This window comes from Macaca nemestrina, chromosome Y, assembly GCF_043159975.1.
Source record: "Macaca nemestrina isolate mMacNem1 chromosome Y, mMacNem.hap1, whole genome shotgun sequence".
Lineage (NCBI taxonomy): Eukaryota > Metazoa > Chordata > Mammalia > Primates > Cercopithecidae > Macaca > Macaca nemestrina.
In genome coordinates this window covers 12,134,610-12,145,669 of record NC_092146.1, presented here as the reverse complement: position 1 = coordinate 12,145,669, position 11,060 = coordinate 12,134,610, and the positions used below count along the sequence as shown (strand labels likewise).

The 11,060-nt window shown below is 35.9% G+C and overlaps 1 pseudogene; it reads left to right on the top strand.

The window, feature by feature from the left end:
* The first annotated feature begins 4,991 nt into the window (after positions 1-4,991).
* On the top strand, positions 4,992-10,496 carry LOC139360947 (testis-specific chromodomain protein Y 2-like; annotated as a pseudogene).
* Positions 10,497-11,060: the final 564 nt, after the last annotated feature.

Below are 11,060 nucleotides of genomic sequence, written 5' to 3'. Positions count from 1 at the left end.
AGATTAATTATATTGGATCTCTTTCCTCAAGGAAATGGCAGAGGCTTGTCCTCATGGAAGGGACACTTACTGTGGATATGGGTTTCCCCATTCTGCACACAATGCTTCTGACAAGACTCCCATTCAGGGACTCACAAAATACCTTATTCACCATTATGGTATTCAACATGACATGGCTTCTGACCAGTGCACTCATTTTACAGCTAAAGAAGTGTGACAGTGGGCTCCCACTCATTAAATCTACTGGTCTTACTATGTTTCTCATTAGCCTGAAGCAGCTAAATTAATAGAATGGTGAAGTGGCCTTTTGAAGTTACAATTGCAATGCCAACTATGTGACAATACTTTGCAGGACTGTAGCAAAGTTATCCAGAAGACCATGTATTCTCTGAATCAGCATCCAATATATGTTATTGGTTCTTCCATAGCCAAAATTCATGGATCCAGGAATCGAGCAATGGAAGTATAAATTTCACCACTCACTATCCCTCCTGGTGTTCCACTAGCAACATTTTTGTTTCCTGTTTTTTTATGACATTATGTTCTGCTGGCCTAGAGGTCTTAGTTCCCTGAGGAAAAATGCTGTCACCAGAAGAAACCATAATTATTTCATTAAATCAGAAGTTAATGTTGTCACCTGGACACTTTGGTCTCCTCCTACCTTTACGTCAACATTCTAAGAAAGCAGTTACAGTGTTGACTGGGGTGATTGACCCAAACTATCCAGATGAAATCAGCCTACTATTCCACAGTGGAGGGATGGAAGAGTAGGCATAAAATACAGAAGATGCATTAGGATGTGTCTTAGAATTACCTTGATGTATGACTAAGGTCAGGGAACTACAACAACCCAATCCTGACAGGACTACAGTTGGATCAGACACATCAGGTATTAACGTTTGGGTCACTCACCAGGGTAACAACAACAACAACAACAACAAAACCAATAAAAACCACAACCTGCTGATGTGCTTGCTGAAGGCAAAGGGAACACAGATGGGTAGTAAAAGTAGTTAATCATCCATACCTGCTATAAACATGTGACCAGCTTCAGAAATGAGGGCATTAATTGTCTTAAGTATTTCCTCCTTCTTAAAAAAAAAGTCTGTGGATGTCTGCACATGTATAAGAAAAATATCCTTTTTTAGTTTTCTTTATCATGTTATATAAGATTTATTGAGTTCTTATCAACATTTGCATATTGTAAACTTTATGAAATAGTGTTTGGAGAGGGGACTGTTGCATTCCTGGTTGTAAGAGGATAATTGTATTATGTTAGGTATAATTATTACTTCATTTTTGTCTGTGTTTGAAGACTAAGTGTTATAGCAGGAGATGTGTGTTGATTCAAGTGGACAAGGGGTGGACTTGTGATGGTTAATACTGAGTGTCTAATTCATTGGATTGAGGGGTACAGAGTATTAATCCTGGATGTGTTTCTTGGGTGTTTCCCCCCCCAAAAAAATTAACATTTGAGTCAATGGGAAGATCTACCTTAATCTAGTGGGCACAATCTAACAAGCATCTTGCGAATATCAAGCAGGGAGAAACACGTCAAAAAGCAAGATGGGCCTAGCTTCTGAAGCATATATGCATCTCCTGTGCTAGGTACTTCTTGTATATATATATATGTGTGTGTGTACATATGTATGTATATATATGTATGTATATATATATGTATATATACACACATATATGTATATATAAAAATATATAAACAGATGGCAAATTAAACAGTTTGTAAGTATTCTCAAAATGCATTCTTTGAATAAATACTAAAACTGTAAACCTTTTTACTAAGTTAGCTTATTTGATGCTGATACTGTAAACTAATTCCACACAAAAAATTCTGACATATATATATATATACACACACACACACACACGGGTGTACGTGTTTCAGTGGTCCGTATGCATCTCTGTAAAACAAACCCTTTAAAGTACTTATTTTTCTATTTACTTACTGGCAAGGCCCTAGAATCTTTATCAGAGGAGTTACTTAATAAGTGGTTACCAATTAGTAAACACTCTTCATTTCTTCAAAAAAAAGGTGTATTATGTCTTCTTAGAAAATGACAATTTAAACTTTCACAAGGATTTAGTAAATACTGGTTTATAATCATTGTAAAATGTAGCCATTAAAATCAGGTTAAAATTTAAGTATTAGCTACCTGAGTGAAAAAGCGGTTACAAGTAATAATACTAATTGTAATAATAATGAAACAGTGCCGGCACTTTGAAAAATCTGGAGGTCAGGCACAGACTTCAATAAATATTCCTCTTTCACTACAAGCTTGGCCTGAACAACTCTGTTTCTACAAATAATGCCAACTTCTGTACACCACTTAAAGTCTGCCAATGCCTCGATTTCACACTCTCTGCATTGTTCCAAGAATGTGCCTAAGCAGCAGCGCTCTCCCTTAGTATATTAAGCAAAAAAAAAAAAAAAATTAATCTTGCCTTTTCATTTTAGATTTTGAATGGCATTTTATTAATCTTGGAGAAAAAGCAAGCCCCATATGGGTAGGCATTCTGCCTTGTGAATACCATGTTGCTGTTACTTGCTAAAGTTCTGAAACAAATTTTTGATTCAAACAGATTTTCCATTGTAGAAATTCACTTCCCTTTGGATTTATCTTAACATTTTCAGATATTTTCCCTCTTACATCAATTTTCTCATTCATTGCTTTTTATTTTCTCTAATTGCCTAATATGCATTTTTGTGAATGCATTTTTATTATGTTGGAACAATGCAGAACACAAATAATTCTGATCAAAGATGCCCACTACGCAAACTCGCATTAAATAACTCTTTTTAAAGTAGAAGATACCTGAGCATTAGTTCTACTAAGCAAGTTTAACAAAATTGAAAATCCTCTAACCCCAGCTATAATCCTTGAAAACTTGTTTTCCATTTGACTGACTTACTGTAATCTCCTCAGATCATTCCTGTCATAAGACTTTCTGAATGCATGATGTGTATCCATAATACAGTGTGCCAATGCACATGTATGCATATGTATTATTTGTGCCTTTCAACTGTAGTCAAGATTAGCTCTATTCCAAATGCTGTTGATTGAGTTTTCTCCCTTTGTACCTCCAAAACAGAGGTGACTAGGGTTTTATTTTTTGGCATTCACATTTTACAAAAATATTTAAAAAGCAATGGGAAGGAAAAGCAGAGAAATAGAAAATATATCATTTAGTTTCTAATCATTGATTAACTGAACTGACCTTACTTTACTAATGCTTACCCTAAGTTGAATCAATTGAAGTTACATACGCTTTTTCAAATCCTTTGGCTTTATGGAAACCAAAGTTGGAGTTAAGAAATCTTCAAAATATAATATCAAAGAGTTCTAAATGTGTGTTTTTAAAAATAATTTTATCAAGAGATGGTTCAAAATGGTTAATTTCTCAAAGGTGCCTGAGACTCAAGATTTTAGGATATTTAGCAGCATTTCTAACCTCTCAGCAATAGATGCTAGTAACAACCTTACCAATTCCACTTCCAGTCATGAACCAGGTGTAGAATGAAACTAAAAGTGAAATCTACAAACCTATAAAACTGCAATACAATCACATGGACTGTCTGTTACCTCTGTGAGCTCATCCTCTATTACTTTTCCCCTTCTACAGTCTGCTGTAGCCACGGTTAGCTGGCTTTTTGTAAGCAATTTAAACAGGCTTCCACTGGCAATCATCGTTCTTGTTTCTCTTGCTGCATACTTACATTATTTTCTTATTATTTCATTTAGCTATTTAGTTGAAATTCACTTTGTAAGCCACTTATTGTATGTTTGTTTCACACAAAACCAAAATGTACTTTATAACTGAGAATCTTACCTCATACATTTTATATGAAATTGATAATTTCAATTAAGAAAAAGCAACAGAAAACCTTATAATATAACCACTAAAACAAAAACCTAACATCTAGGATCCCAAATTGGAAGTGTAATATTCAATTTAAGTATTTTAAACAAGAGACAAAACATAAACCTCATAAATAACAATAAACTCTGAAATGAGAAAACACTCAGTTCTTCATAGATAAAAATAAAAGCAAAACGGCAGGGCTAACAGTTTCAAACCATTAAAAAAAAATGAAACCATCAAAAACAGTCTGGACTCTGAATATCAATAGTTTATGTCAACCAAGTAAACATCTAATCTAGAAAGACAATTATAACATTGTAAGGTTTTTAAATATTTTTTTCTTTGTGGATTGCCCTATCACCTCCTAGTCACAGATGAAGCCTTCAGAATTGAAACTCACATTGTCAAAGTGAGGACCTGATTCCTACTTCTGGAAAAAGCAAAGAAGCCCTTATATGCTAAATTGTTGTGTTTTATTTTTTCCAGTGTTTCTGGAGGATACGTGAAAATTTGATAAAATAAACATTTATTTCTCTTTTGCCTAACTTAGAAGTCATTCTCGGTTCGAAATGCCAGGAATTGGTCACAAACATTTAAGTTGCTGAGAACAAAATAGTGAAGCACTTTAGACAATCATACATATGCTTACAATGGAAATATTCTAAAAAATGTAAAACAATATGCGTTAACCCTCAAGTTTATCTGTAGATTCAAAGTGAGAAGAAAGTGAAGGTTAAGACAGAATTATGAACAATCCCCCTGCTAAAGTAGAGTGTTAATACATACGCTGTATTCAAAAGTGATAGTCTTATTCAAAGTTCTAATGGAATGCAAGCTAAGCTTTTAATAACTAAGAAAACATGTTGCATTTCAGAAATAAATAAAAGCATTCAGTGTTAGCACATTATGATGTTGCAAATATAGAGTTTTCCGAAAAGCAAAAAAAAAAAAAGAAGAAGAAAGAAAAAGGAAAAAAGAGAGAGAAAATTATGACCAACATAAACTAAATGCAGGAATTAGATCTATGTCCCAAATTTTATAGACAGAGAACTTAAAATAACAGTTTGAAGTAAGGCTAAAGAGAAATGACTGACAAATGATGAAAGAACAACATGAGCTCATCAGTGAGACAAACTGTAAAAGAAACCATAAAAATGGAGGTAATGGAAATAAAGTCTACAATAAAGGAGTTTAACAGCAGATTCGAGCAGGTAAATAGTCAATCTGTAGGAACAAAAACTGAAATAACCTAGTCTGAGAAGTAAAATAAAAAAATAAGTGGAAAAAAATCTAAAGAGTAAATAGAACACCATGAGGTATAGCGGTACATATAATATGGGTGTCTTATAAATGAAGAAAAACAGAGGCCAAAAAAAATTAAGGCAAAAATGGCTGAACATTTCCTGAACTTAAAAATCTGAATCTAAAAGCTGAAAGGGAACAAAAATCTGTAACCACAATGTAGTCAATGATAGCCGCATCAGTATAAACAGAAAGGGAACAGCAACTTGCTATGTACAAGAAGATCTTGATTAAAATTAACAGACGACTGTTCTGCTGAAACCACGGAAGTTAGAAGGTGGTGGGATATATAAGTTTTAATAGAAAAAAATGCTATGAAACCTGAAATGTGTAACTGGTAAAATGATACTTATGCAAACATATCTAGATAAAGAAAAGCTAAAGGAAATTGTGACTAAAGCTTCTCTAAAATAAAAATGCTATTACTATTACCACCCTGACAAACTTATGTGTTAACGAACACTCTGTGTGCACAGATATAATCAGAGACAATATTATAAATTGAGAAGGATGGAAAACTACAAGAGCAGCATATTTTTAAATTGTTGACCTTAAACATTAGATTATTCACTCAAGTTAGTATTGTAAAGTCCCAAATATAGCTAAGTGTAATATAAAAAATAAAACAGAAGATTTAAAAAATTTAACCAAATTTTTTAAATGAGCAAAACAGAAATTGAGGATCAAGTAAGACAAAGAACATAGGGAAAACAAGTAGGTCATTGTCGGAGTATGTAATATTGTATTTGTAACAACTTTAAATGTGAGCTCCAGCTTAAAAAGGCACACACTGGTACAAGTGTAGCGTTAAACAAAGGAGTCACTTCTGTGACTTCTATGCAAGGCACACTTTAGGTGCAAAGACAATTAGGCTAAAGTAAAATGATAGTAGATTCTGGGAAAGTGCTGCAATGTACTACGGAGCACTATATACCATCTCTTCAACTATACAATAGGGGCTGTGGCAGGATTAGTACGATGCTATCACCATAGAATTCCGAAGTCTATCTGAAGGTTTACAGCTTCCAAAAAATGATTTGTATAACAAAAATTAAATTTTATCAATTTTATAGCACAGATCAACAGCAGCTACTTATTCTTTATTAACCAACACTGTGGGATGCTGCCTTGCATGTATTTCTGGAGCACCTTACAAGAGCCATGATAAACAAAAAGAACCCTGTCCTCCAAATCTCAGGAGGACTTGTTCACCGACGGCTGCTTCTGCTTTATGGAGGTCTCGACAGAGGTGAACAGTCATTGTTTTATTCCCCAAATACTATGCAGGCTCTTTGTCCTTCTGTGCAATCAATTTTCAGAAGATTTAAAAAACCAGAACATTTTTTCCTAATTGTTGTTCTTTTGCTCTTAAGAGGTTAGACATTTGTGGGCAGAAACATTCAAAACTAATCGTGTGTGTGTGTGTGTGTGTGTGTGTGTGTGTGTAGAATGAATTTTGGTTTTAATGATTATGTGACCCCAAACAATGCAGCTCAAAAAAGACCCAAGAAGAAGCTCAGTAAGGCTGATTTACAGGAGAGAAAGAGTCTACATAATGAATTTAAAAAACCCTACTAAACCATAGAAGAAAAGTCTTATTTTCAAAGTTACAGCCCTTTAAAATTTAAATGCTCTTTTTCAGCAACAGCAAAATCATAAACCATAGAGTGAAATAGAGAAGTATGGCTCATAAAAATAAAAAAAATTATGATATGAAACTTTTTTTAGACAGCCCAAATGGAAGTCTTACCAAAACATAGTATTTAAAATTAAGCTTCATAGTAAGCTAATAGAATAAACAAAAGAAATACAAAAATTATGAACAAAAATTATTAATAGAAAGAGTGAAACTATTTTACAATCTAAAAAAGTCTACAAAGATATATATATAACTCTGTGTGTGTGTGTGTGTGTATATATATATATATTCATATACACTACAGATATTTAAAAGCAGACTTGAGCCGGGGGAAGAACAATCTATCAGCAAATCAAAGAAAGGGTAGTTGACATGATTAGATTAGGAAGCGATGGAAAAAATAAAGTCATGAGAACACAGCCTAAAATGCTGTGGGACACTATCAAGCAGCCATATTATGCATACTGGAAATTCAAAGAATGAGACAAAGATTCAGGAAGACTATTTAGAAAAAATAGTGGTAAAAAATGTCAAACTCAACAAACTCCAACAAAGAGAAATGCAAAGAAACAAACTCAAATTATATGATAATGAAACTCTTTAAAAGAAAGACAGAGAAAATCTTGAAAGCAGCAAGAGAAGTGGCTAATCATCTTCAAAGAACCCTCAGAAATAATCAGCAGATATCTGAAAACTCAGAAGACAGAAATCAATAGACTAACATGTTCCATATTATGTCAGAAAAAACTTTTGAACAGAAATCTTACGTTCAAAAAATTTTGTCCATCACAAATGAGGGAGAAATTATGACATTTCCAGATAAAACCTGGGATTTTTCACCAGTAGACTACCTTTTAAAAGAATGTGTTATGGGATACTTCACAGTAAAATAAACAGACATTAAAGAGCAGTATGAATGAATATATATTAAGGTAAAGATAAATACAAGAACAATTATAAAACATAAAAAGTTAACAATGTACAACTCCCCAATTTGTTTCCCATGTAATTTAATAAACTAACATATTTAATAAAAATACTATCACTAACTTGTGTTTTTGACATACAATGCATAAAGTTAAGATTTTGAGAACTCGGTAAATGAACTAATGGGAGTGATGCTATACAGGGGTAAGGGATTTGTAAGTTATTGAAGGTAAGCTAGCATAACTTTAAAAGTGGAATAACTTTAGAATATTCAATGTCATCATAATATCAATGATAATTAAAAAAGAAAAAGAGAGGTCAGGCGCGGTGGCTCAAGCCTGTAATCCCAGAACTTTGGGAGGCCGAGACGGGTGGATCACAAGGTCAGGAGATCGAGACCATCCTGGCTAACATGGTGAAACCCCGTCTCTACTAAAAAATACAAAAAACTAGCTGGGCGAGGTGGCGGGCGCCTGTAGTCCCAGCTACTCGGGAGGCTGAGGCAGGAGAATGGCGTTAACCCAGGAGGCGGAGCTTGCAGTGAGCCTGGATTTAGTTACCCTCACCTGAGGCTACCGAGCCAGCTCTCATGTACCATGAGATAAAGTCCAAGCTGTCCCACCAGGGAGTAAGTGTGGAGAGGCTGAGATACATAGCATAGCTGCTATTTCACAGTTTCCACTACTCCAGTGGTGATGAAGTAGAATAGGCTCATCCATATAGAGAACCTGGTGAAGAACTGGAAGCAGAAAGAAGTGGCTATGTGGAGACACAACTGAAACAAAGTTGGCACAGCAACTGCTCCAATCATGTCTCTTTCTTCATAGCTTTCCAGGAGTTTGAAGTTGAAACTATTGTTGACAAAAGACAAGACAAAAGTGGGAAGATGGAGGTTAGGCACAGTGGCTCATGCCTGTAATCCCAGCACTTTGAAAGACCGAGGCGGAGGATCAGGAGTTCAGGAGACCAAGACTATCCTGGCTAATACAGTGAAAACCTGTTTCTACTAAAAATACACAAAATTAGTTGGGTATGGTCGCAGGCTCCCCTAATCTCGGCTACTCTCGAGGCTGAGGCTGGAGAATCGCATGAACCTGGGAGAGGGAGGTTATAGTGAGCCGAGATTGCACAACTGTGCCACTGTACTTTTGCCTGGGTGATACAGCAAGACTCTGTCTTAAAAAAAAAAAAGTTTTGGTGTTGGAAAGTTTAGGAGAAACAGCATGACACTTGGGAACCAGAGCAGCTCCGGTGAAAAATGTGTATATGACTTTAACAGATGACAGACTGAAAAACAGAAAAAAAAAAAAAAAAAATAGCATGGACCAAAACAAGCAGAAGATTTTCAAACAGTGCCAGAAGAGGAACTTCTAGATCTACCAAACCTAACTTTTCTAACAACATTCCTAAAACGCTAGTGACTGGCAAATACGACACATTCAAAAGCAGCTAGTTATGTGCTGCCTGCCAGAATGTTAGCAGAAACCCAGCATCACCTCTCTCTGACCCAAAGAATATGGAGCTAGTAATTCAACTATCAAGAAGGACGCTTGCCCCTCACAGCCCCTTTAACAACAAGAACACAGTGAGTGTCATTCAGGAAGTCAAGAAAATGAACCCTATTGCAGCAGATCAGCAGGATACAGTGGTCCTCAAAGAGGAGAAAGGGAAGCTCGTCAGGATTTTTTCAGTTCCCAGGGCAGGACAGTGTGGAATAGAGAACAAGGCCCAGATTCACCCACTATTTTCTCAGTTATCTGGCTTTGTTACTGCTTCCATGGCTGCAGCCTCAGCTACCAAAAGAAGGTATAGTGGTATTAATGGGCCCATTAACAGCCAATGGAACAACAGACATGCATACATCAGTTCCAAGAGTGAAAGGTGGGCAAAGAAATGTTACTGATGATGGCAGAGTCCAGCCTTTTATCAAGAAGATAAACTTCACCATAAACCTAACAGAAAGTGCCGGCACATACAGAGACATTGTAGTGAAGAAAGAGGATGGATTCACCCAGATATTGCTATCAACCAGATCGACAGAAAAAAAATGCTCAGAATACAGAAGTAATTAAAGAAATGGTGAGTGCTGTGAATAGGGCTGCTGTGGATGACAGCAATCTCGTGCTCTTCAGCACAGCTGGAATTGTCTTTTGCTGTGGTCTTGATTTTGGGTACTTTGTGAAACACTTAAGGAATGACAGAAACAGAGAAAGCCTTGGAATCGTGGATACCATCAACAACTTTGTGAATAGTTTTATTCAATTTAAAAAGCCTATTGGTGTATCAGTCAACGGCCTGCCATTGGACTAGGTGCATCCATACTGCCTCTTTGTCATCTCATGTGGGCTAATGAAAAGGCTGGTACAAAACCCCTTACACAACCTTTGGACAGAGTTCAGATGACTGTTCTACTGTTACATTTCTGAAAATCATGGGTAAAGCATCTGCCAATGAAATATTAACTGCTGGATGAAAGCTGACAGCATGGGAGGCATGTGCCAAAGGCCAGGTGTCTCAGGTGTTTTTGACTGGAACTTTCACCCAAGAGGTTGTGATTCAAATTAAGGAGCTTGCCTCATATAAGCGAGTTGTGCTGGAAGAATGTAAGGCCCTTGTTCACTGTAATATTAAGACAGAGTTGGAACAGGCCAATGAGAGAGAGAGTGAGGTGCTGAGGAAGATCTGGGCCTCAGCCCAAGGGATAGAATCCATGCTAAAGTATGTTGAAAATCAAATTGTTGAGTTTTAATTGTCAGTCCATCTGCTCAGGACACAAGAGCTGAACTGAACTAAATGCATCATGAGTTGCAAGATGCCCTAATCCAGCTTCATAGCCCAAAGCAATTTCATACACAGCTAAGGCTTGGAAACAGAACTGGAAATGTCCAAGCTAGGTATTTAAATTATCATGGCATTTTTAAGCACTGTAGCTTAAAAGAAGCAACAAAACAGCTTATTTGCCCAAATGTGATTATTTTGTGCACACTTAAGCCCAAAGATGAAGGCAGGCTGTTGGACACTAGACTGTTCTTTCACGCTCTGATTCATATCTATGGCTACTACCATATATTAGACCAGAATTGTGTTTTATTAGATGTGGATGAGGGAGAATTCTGTAATAATGTTTAGTTTTCTTATTTTTATATCCCAGAATACAGAGTCTTCTGGGGGTGTGAAGCAGCCTCAGCTTTCCTCTCACAAAGAAAGACACAGAACTATTGGAGATGGTGCCCTTGACTTTATAGCGGCACAAATAGTTCAGAGACACGAAATTATAAATTAAAAGACTTATCTTTTAGAATAAATATTTCTC